Genomic DNA, 9,838 nt, shown 5'->3' with positions numbered 1-9,838 from the left:
AGTAGTAGGTAGGTAGTAGTAGTAAGAAGAACGAGAATAGTAAGTAGTAGTATATATATATATATATATATATATATATATATATATATATATAAAGGAAAAGGTCCTTCTAATTCCGGCTGAAAGCATCCATGGCCAAAGCTAAAGGATGTGGAACTGGGGACAAAAGGCGAAGAAGTTTGGCATTCAATTGACCTTCAAATGTATACAGCTGGAGAGTACAACAAGTGCAGCATAATGTATTTTCAGTTTTCTGTAACTTTGATCATACATTATGATATAGATGGGAGCCTACTCAACTCAGTGACTGAAGAAAAGGATCTTGGCAAAGTGATGGATAAATCATTCAAGCCATCAAAGCAGTGATTTGTCACTAGTAATAATGCTAATAGGAATATAAGGTGTATTTATAAACATACTAATTACAAGTAAAAACAGGTAATGATCTCTACACAAGCCACCAGTTAGGCTGAAATACTGTATATATTTTTTATCTCCTTATCTAAGATACTGACTTACTTTAAAGGATTCAGAAGAGGATTAATAGGATAATTCTGGGAATGGAAGGGTTATCTTACAAGGAAAGAGAAAAATTTCTTAATTCCTCTTGAATAAAGAAGGGTAAGAGGTAATCTTACTGAAGTTTACAAAATTATCCTGAAGCTTGATATGATAAATGCCTTTAATTTCTTTGTGTTATATTCTAAAGATAATAGAACATGATGACACAATCTTAAGATTTGGAGGAAACGGGCTAGGATCTAGCTATGACAGTTGTATTTAGGCTTGGTTTATAAAATGAATTACCATCAGTAAAGGTGGAGACTGGGACTTTACAAGAGTTGAAGAGGGGCATTGATGATTTCCTGAAGAATAAACAGTGAGTTTTCATTTTAACTAATCCTCAAGCATGGGTGTCCAAGGACAATCTTGAAAGACCCTGCTATTTGTATGATGTCTAGATTTCTAGAAGGCTTTAGATAAGGACTTCCAGAGAATTATAGTTCCCGGCCATGGACACATGTGAGTGCGAAATCATAGATGCAAATAAACAAAGTACTAATTATTGTACACCAAACAACAAATGAAAAACATCTACAGTTCTAATACATGTTGAGTTTGCATGATTTACTTCAAACCAACTGTACTTCCACTAGTTGTAAATCAACATCAAAACAATTTGCAAGGATCATTAAACTTTTCTTCTGTCATTTGATAGCTAACAGTGAGCAAGTGTTAAATCCAAATCAGGGTGTTGGTTCAAATTGGCTGATCCAGTAAGGATCAGTGATACATCAAACAATACCTCTCTTCATGGTCTACTTTGGTTTGAGTCAGTGGTCAGCAACCCTTCAAAGAAGAAGAGCCATCTATTTGTTTTTATCTAAAACCAAAACATTTCAAGAGCCACAATATGCCATAACGGTCTAACCTAAAAGAATAAAAAGAGGTCCCCCAGTTTGACATCAATACATCTTTGAATTTACAACACTAAAATTAAGGATTTGTTAACCCCAGCAAATGTTTAGATTAAATTTTTAACATATGTCTGCTTAAGTCAAACCAAAAGTATGTCAAAAAATGATGAATGGGGATTGTAAACAGATCATGCATTTGTCTTGACAACTACTTACTTTATGTCATATCATTGGGCATAAACAGACAATATGTTGTCCTGACAACAGTTTGATAAGTGTCATATCATTGAGTGTGGCTAGAGTGATAAAACATGTGCTACACTGATCTATGGTAAAAGTGGTATGAACGATGTATCAATTACGTCATGACATGACATAGAACGGCTGGAGTTTATAACTGGTACATATCTGTCAATCACAGTGTTTCAAGTTTACAACCAATGTGATTACAAAATCTCTCCTACACTTTCATTGGTACATAGGTAGGCTCATACTTCATTTTTAACATTTGGTTGTTGACAATTTTCATTTCATTTATTCATATAATATGAATCCACATATACGAGTTTGAAATTGACAGATTTTACTGGGACTACATTTTATCTTGCCTTGACATAGGTTTCATGCAGTCTCAGGTTACCAGGTAAAGCAATAATTTGATATCAACCACTGACATTTTAACATTGTTCCAATGGGAAGGTTATGTGTTGCGAAAGGTCGATTTACATGTACAGTTTTAAATTGTTTTTCATTAATTATCAACTACATAATTGAACTTGCAGTGTAAATCTACTAATTTGTGACTGTGGAATCCAATGGTGTGTGATTTTTTTTTATTTTAAAATTGCCAAAACTCCCTACTTTAGATAAGGTTCCTCAAAACATATTTATTTTTAAGTTAGATTCTTGAAGAATTGAGGAAAAATTTCAAAAGACTGTTTAACAACCAGCTTAAAGGTAAAAATTGCATATTTTTTATATATGGATAACAATCTAACTGGGAAAAGTAACACAAGTCTCCTAGAGAGTTTATCATTGAACCTTTGTGTTTATTATCTATGTCAATATGGACTACAATATGAGAAAGAAGATGTCTAAGTTTGCTGATGCTACTACACTGACTGTTATGATAATTCTTAGGAAATTTCTTCCTTAGTGCAGTCTTATTGAATGGGATAATGTTTGGAAAATGAGTTTAAACACTTGAAAGATTGAAAGTGATGCATTTCAGATATGGAAACTTCCAAATACCTTATTTTTTGTGTGGGAAAAATAATAGTTACAGATAGTAAGAATGATTTGGATTTGATGATTGATAAAAGCCTTAAAATTTTGACTGAATGTTTGGAAGTGTTGTAAACAGTAAATATGATTCTACAGGGTTGGGAAAAACTGTGGGTACCTTCTCCTTAAATAGAGATAATGTACATGAAAGAAATAATTTATTGCATATTGACAGTGACTAACAAAAGATTCAATTAATAATCCAAAATATCTGTCTGTTGGTCTTCATTTTCATGACATAGGATGATACATCTCCATGTGTGATGTGAAATCTTCCATAGAATATTACTAATATTATTAGGAGTGACCTTAAAGAAACTTTCAACAATTCTTTGTTTAAAAACATCAGTTGTTTCATATTGTTCCTTTGCCACAATCATTACTAAAATACAAAAACTAAATTTCTAACACAAGCCAAGACTTTTTACCCACCCTGTAGAATCTATTTATAGAAAGTTCATGAGTAGGAAAGTTATCTCTATCATTACATTTTATAGAAATTTGGTAAAGCCTCATCTGGTTAAGTTCTGCTTCAATTTGTTTGGAAAAGTTCAGACTCTGGTTAATCAATAGGCTAATAAAATTATTTCCAATTTGAAACCTAAAGGTTATGAAGATAGACTTGAAGTTCTGAATTTGTTTTCCCTACTAGGATCTAGTGTATAGATGACTTGAAAATGTTTAAAAATCATAAATTTAAAGGCTAAGTTAAGCAGCTTCAGATACTTTCTAAGAGCTGACTAAGGAAATGCATAACTAGGGCAACTCATATGGTCGCTGTTACTAGTTAACACTAACAGCCTAATGATCTCATATATACAATGAAGTTTCAGTTTCAGACTTCCAAGTTCTAACCAAAACTTCTTAAGTTTAATAACTATATTGTCAATCATAAATTTTAGAATAAGTTATAATTAAAATACTGCATGATCAAGGCTATTATTATATTTCTTAACAATAACAGTCTTTAATTTTAAATTTAACATACGGACAAGAGACCATTTTATTTTAGTCCTTCAACTTCGTTCAACTCTCTTCATACCCACCCTTCAGAAAATAAATAAAAACTTCAAACTACCCTTTATTTGACAGGAAACAGTCAATTACCCTTTTAATTTTATACTCTTCTAAAGTACCGGCCTCCAATACTGCCTACAGCATCTCATTCTATAAGCCAATCGTCAACCCAACATTAACAAATTAAAATCGTCTTAAGTTATGATGTAATTGTGTTACTGTTAGGCCTACTTCCATAAGTGGCTAATATTGTTATTACTATTACTTAGTATCAGTATCAATTAAATAACTTAAGGTTAATTTAATATTTAAACTTACCTTACAACTAGACAAAACAATAAATATAAAACAGCGTTACAGCACAAAACTAAAAAAGCTGCTTACTAATAAAATGCAAGGTAATTTGTAAATACATAACTTCTTCTTAAGTACTTAAACACACGATTTTCGTTCATACTAACTAAATTACATCGTATCAATATTATTGGCAAGTAAGCTGCAAAATACTGACAACAGGTATAGAAAACCTGACACAACAAGGAAAGAAAAAAGTGACACATGAATTTCATTCTAGCACTGGTTGGGGGAAGAGTCTTGACCTGAATTGATAATTAAATAAAATCTTTTGCTTTTACTGCATCCGTTATTCCACATTTCACTTAAGCTTAATTACTTTGGTCGCATTTATTTGAGATTTTGAGGTTTTTTTATGAATCAAGACGTTGTTATAACGACCATTAGAAAATAGATTTCCATATTTACGGAAAACTCTTGTGGTATTCTCAGGTAAACTTATAACTAACAAGTAGGTTATAAGACTTATTGTGCTATACAGCAATACCATGCATTTTCTACCTTCTCATTTTAATGTAAACATTTTCAATGTTTTCTGTTTATTCTAAGCGTATGCAGTTTCCCTTAATACATGGTCCAGAAATCCACTGAAGTTGACTTCGTCCAAGGTGTCTTTCTTCTTCTTTGAAGATAATACCTGTTTTCTCCATTGAATATTTGTTGTATGTAATTTAGGCACAAAGCTACATATCGGGCTATCTGTGCTCTGCCCACCACGGGTATCAAAACCCGGTTTCTAGCTGTTACGTATCAACTTGTTTGTTAATTTCCAGTAGAAATTATTTCCGAAGATCTTCAGCGATACAAGTCCTTTCTTGATTAAACTAGTTTATTCTTTCTCGATACAAAGTTGTAGTACACGGTAATTTCACAATCAGTACGTTTCTCGTCACTTTAAACTTCACTACTTTTATAATACACGCTATAAATCACAGCGATTCACAGTCTCGAAAACACACACTAGCTCGAAACAGAATCGTAAATTACCCGGAACTCTCTTCATTCATCAACGCAGGCTTTCTCTGCCAGGCTTATATACTAAAGAAAGGGACGTCTAGAATACACTTGGGCCTCCCCGTTCATTCATGGTCATTCGAGAAATTCATCACGTGTCACCAGGGTCATTTGACTTCTGCTGTCGTAACATAGCATTGTAAGTCCGCAGACATACCACTGTGCCACTGGGGTCTCGTTGAAGGTATTACTCGAATAGTGTACCCTGTGGAAGAGTGCAGACGTCAGCAGCGTGTCCAGCGCCCTTTTCTGGTGAGTCAGATCTAATCAAACACGCCTTAAGTGTGAAAAAAAAAAGGTGCTGCCAAAAAAAAAAGGATCGACTGTGCGACTTTGGGCTTTAGGTCTGTTTTGCAGTGTTTAGCAAGCGTGATTATGTCTTCTATAGAGAAGAAGCTCCGTTAGAGCAGACTGCATACTCGGATTCTCATCATTAGCTCTAAATTAATCCCAGAGAAGCGTTGGTTAAGTTCAAAATGCATACAATCTAAACAAGGATAAAATAATTTTGTCCTCGTATTATCTGGTGTGCTGACATCCTCATGTATGCCACTTGCAGTTTCAACCACTAACTCATCCATGCATTTTTTTCTCTTTTGTACTGCTGTTTTCTGGATGTTAATGTCGTTTTTGGTGCACAAGACCATTGGTTTTTGATATGTTTATTTTGTCTTTTCATTTGTTCTCACATTATTTAAAGTGCTGTATGTTGCTTCTCTAAAATCAACTGTTTTTGCCAAGTGAAGGTTTTCTTTTTGGAGCGGCTAATGGAAGCCCTCTGTTGTACTAAGGAGAGAATGGAACATAAACAGTCAGTATACTGTAGGCAACTTTTGCAGCTTTGCTAACAGACCAACGGCTGTTGGAGACTTAATTTCAGAAAGATGTTGTACAATATTTGGGAAGTTTGTTATCAACGCATTCACAGAACCTACCTGGCAAGATCAGCAAGTGTCTAAAAGCTGTACCAGTTTGCTTTGTTTTAATCCAAGTTACACTTGGACATCACCGAATCTTTGGTGGTGTATTAACGATGTACTAAAGAACGTGTATACACTTTCTAATGTATTAAAAATTGGTAGCTTCTTTCATTGATTCATATGTGTGACAGAGCACCAGTTTGAGTTGGCGGGCGTAACAATAGACATAGATAGCTCCTGGGTGATATTTCTGAAACCTAGCTTGAACATCACCACTTATTCTACTAATGACAGCTGCACCATCATATGTTTGTGCTACATATTGCATTGTTGCATTAATTCAGTGACTGTATTTGCATTAAAATCTTTTAATTCGCTGAATCCCAGAAAATACTCTTTCACTAAACTAGTTTCTTGAACAATATAATGTAGACAGCAGGCTAACTGTTCCTTATGTTTGTCCCTTGCTTTGTCTGCCCTTATCATATACATTCACTGACTATGCTGCATGTCACTTGTTCTGAACAGCATTGAATAACTTCATTCGAGACGAAAGGGAAGTATAGCTAGCATTGGCTAATGCTTTGTAATTTTGAAGAAATGGATCAAATTTCGTCAGTAAATTCAATCACTCGACAAAATTTTTCCTGTTTGGCTTCCTTCAGTTTCATTGTGGCCTCTAAATGGTATTTCTTCTTTCCCAAGAAATTGTAAGATACCGATAATGCGCTGTAAATACTATTGTCTTTCTCTGATCTCATTTTCATTTGCTGCTCTTAACTGTTCCATAATATTGCTGTGCACTTTCCCATCTCTGAAGGCCACCCAAGCCAGCATGCTTGCTTTATGAACCATTGCCTTTTCATGCTTCCTAAAGAAATCTAATGCTCCCTATCAGTTTTTGAAGCCATTATTAATCAATGCAACAATGTTACATCTGGTGTGATTTGACCGAAGTTTTTACATGCAAAAAAAAATCCATATTTTGTTGAAACGAGTATTCCAACCACATGTGCTTCTGAAAACCAGTGGTATTGAAAAAAACGTTTTATTTTTACCCAAATGACTCACAAGGATACTGTGCTAACCTCGGCTGCCTCACATGTTGTACTAAAATCAATTGCCTAACACTTGATGCCTCTGCCTCTTTTTTCTTACTGGACCCTTCATTTGCACCTAATTGATCTGTTCTGCATTCCCTGTTTTCTCTCGCTGACGTTGCTGTGATATAAATTTACTGGTAAAAAGTTGTCTGATATCCATTCCATATGAAGAAGAAAAGTTATTTTTAAGCACGAAATTAAATGCTCATTTAACAAAACACTGAAATGAGCATGATTAAAAACTCAAATTCGGTTTTTCAATAATAATATACGTCCTAATTTACTAAACAGTAAACACCATCGTCTAATTCATCAACACTAGTTTGTCAACACTATGCGTTACCCTGTTATTAACCAACTAACTAACAATTAGCAAAAAATAAAAAAGCACACTAAAATACTTTCACTAAACAAAAAACTCGCTAACTCAAAATTTCACAAATAAAATGAGCTTAAAAATTCGTATCAAATAATACAATTATACAAAACAAATATCAAATTCAGAAAAAGTTTAACTAGAAACAAATTGCGAGAAATACCACATCAATCGTTCATAAAGTACAGAATTAAACAGATCTCTTACGTCAACATGTCAAAAGCATAGTGGAGAAACGACCTTTGCACAGACAAAAATTCAAAACTCTAATCCAGGTCGAACTTAACAACACAACTCCGCATTAACCAACAATACGTATGAATTGCACCAATTTTCGATGGTTCGTACTCGAGAGATCAGAAAATAAGGGACACAAATATATACAATTAATTGCCAAACGTTTTGCTTGATAAGAAGACCTCTCTGACACCATCAATATCAAGGTTTAAAACCAGGGGTTGTCAGAAATTTGGATTTCTCTTCGCCCCACTCTGGGCTTATTGATTTCCTGATTAATTTTGGATTTACATGAAATTGTTTTAATAGCTGTTTGTCTCCACGAGCGGTAAGGAAAAGCTGCAAAGATTTGACCAGAAAGGTTCTTTCACTTCTCTTGAAACCACTCATCGAACCCACCACAACTTGATTAATGCACAGCTGGGAAGATGTAGATCTGGCACGCGTGAATCAACTGTGAGAGCCAATCAACCCGTCCCAAAAGAGACCAATACGGACAGATTTATTTATAACAGTTATAAATACAAATACAGAAATGTGCAATCTTCACAAACAAGCTGATTGGATAATTAAAGTGATGATAAACAAGGTAATAGGTTACATTGAACAATACTGTAGTGATTATAATAATTGAGCTTAACACATTCGTTCACTAGAAACAAAGTACATAAACACATATAAAGTTTTGTCTTGGTCCTTGCCTGGTCTGAAACCTGAAAAGGGGACTGCTTAAATTCTTCTTTATTTATGATCAAAGAACTTTCGTCGTGTTTCCAGGTTGTTCTACAATATTACATTCTGTACTGCACAACACAGAAATGCAACTTAATGAGATAAAAGCCTGGCTTGATCAATGACGATTCAACTTTTTTGTGCGAGATTAAGGTTCCACCCTCACTGTGCTTTGTACTGAAGGCCGCCAAGTTTGCCACTTTTCTTCTTAATTTTAGAACTTGTGGAAATTTTTAGCATTTCAATATGATATCGATCATGGTTTTATATTATGGTTTTTCAAAACATGAACTGGAGATTCGGAGCATTGTCAAATAGAAACGGGGCACTGGCCCCGTGTGCCAGATATTTCAAGATTATACTACCTACATTATGTTACATGAGAATAACCAGTCAGGTAGATTGTACTAGTTGCTATTTAAATTCCAACGATTCACGTCAGGTAAGAAACATTCGGTTTGAATAATCTGACAGGATAGCAGAGAGATTGGTTGGTGAAAAGACATTTCGAGAGAAGAAAGTCAGTTATAATATGTTCTGGTAAAACAGAGTTCACCTTAAAGTATTAGGATAGGTCTGTTTAATAACAGGAGATTTGGTAAAGATACCAATTACAAAGTAATTCTAAATCTGTAAATAACTTAGTCATGATATTGAATGAAATATTGAGACTGGCCACAAAATGAAATATGAAGTAAACTATTGTTATTATAACAAATGTAAACCACAACAGTGTGTGTACTAGCTTGCTTTTATGGAATGACAAATTGTAATTTTTACCATCAAACTTCCTGTCCTTCAAGATTGAGTTCACGAGAACGGTCATATTTACCCAGAGTGACTAGCACTATCCACGAAAGTAATCATTCTCACTCCAACAAAGATAAGGTTTGTTTGTTTTGAATTTCGCGCAAAGCTACACGAGGGCTATCTGCGCTAGCCGTCCCTAATTTAGTAGTGTAAGACTAGAGGGAAGGCAGCTAGTCATCACCACCCACCGCCAACTCTTGGGCTACTCTTTTACCAACGAATAGTGGGATTGACCGTCACATTATAACGCCCCCACGGCTGAAAGGGCGAGCATGTTTGGTGTGACGGGGATTCGAACCCGCGACCCTCAGATTGCGAGTCGAGCGCCGTAACCACCTGGCCATGCCGGGCCCAAAGATAAGGACATAACTTCGAGATATCACCTAAGTGACCACAGGAAGACACTGCTGTTAACATTTTTGCACAACTCGCATTATTGAAGTAAAATTATATCTCTATGGCAGAACAACTTTTTCTGTTAGAGAACAACAAAGGAACAAAGGCACCTAAAAATCAACTTAACACCTTTCTCGACCATATATTTTGAGAAACTTGCACATATACAGAATATGT

The 9,838-nt window shown here is 34.7% G+C and overlaps 1 long non-coding RNA gene across 9 annotated transcripts in view; it reads right to left on the bottom strand.

Moving 5' to 3' along the window:
• LOC106463789 overlaps nt 1–4,809 on the bottom strand; it is a 58,032-nt gene extending 53,223 nt beyond the window's left edge. For 8 of the 9 annotated variants that reach the window (XR_002611563.1, XR_002611566.1, XR_002611561.1 and 5 more), the window contains exon 1: nt 4,104–4,809. This is a non-coding gene — a long non-coding RNA (uncharacterized LOC106463789). Of the gene's footprint in view, nt 1–4,037 lie in introns of all 9 variants that reach the window. The other variant, XR_002611564.1, reaches the window with a different exon arrangement.
• Nucleotides 4,810–9,838: the final 5,029 nt, after the last annotated feature.

The sequence above is a fragment of the Limulus polyphemus genome, unplaced genomic scaffold (assembly GCF_000517525.1).
Source record: "Limulus polyphemus unplaced genomic scaffold, Limulus_polyphemus-2.1.2 Scaffold1483, whole genome shotgun sequence".
In the NCBI taxonomy this organism is placed as follows: domain Eukaryota; kingdom Metazoa; phylum Arthropoda; class Merostomata; order Xiphosura; family Limulidae; genus Limulus; species Limulus polyphemus.
The sequence above is the reverse complement of the archived record's forward strand: the minus strand, read 5'-3'. Positions and strand labels throughout refer to the sequence as shown.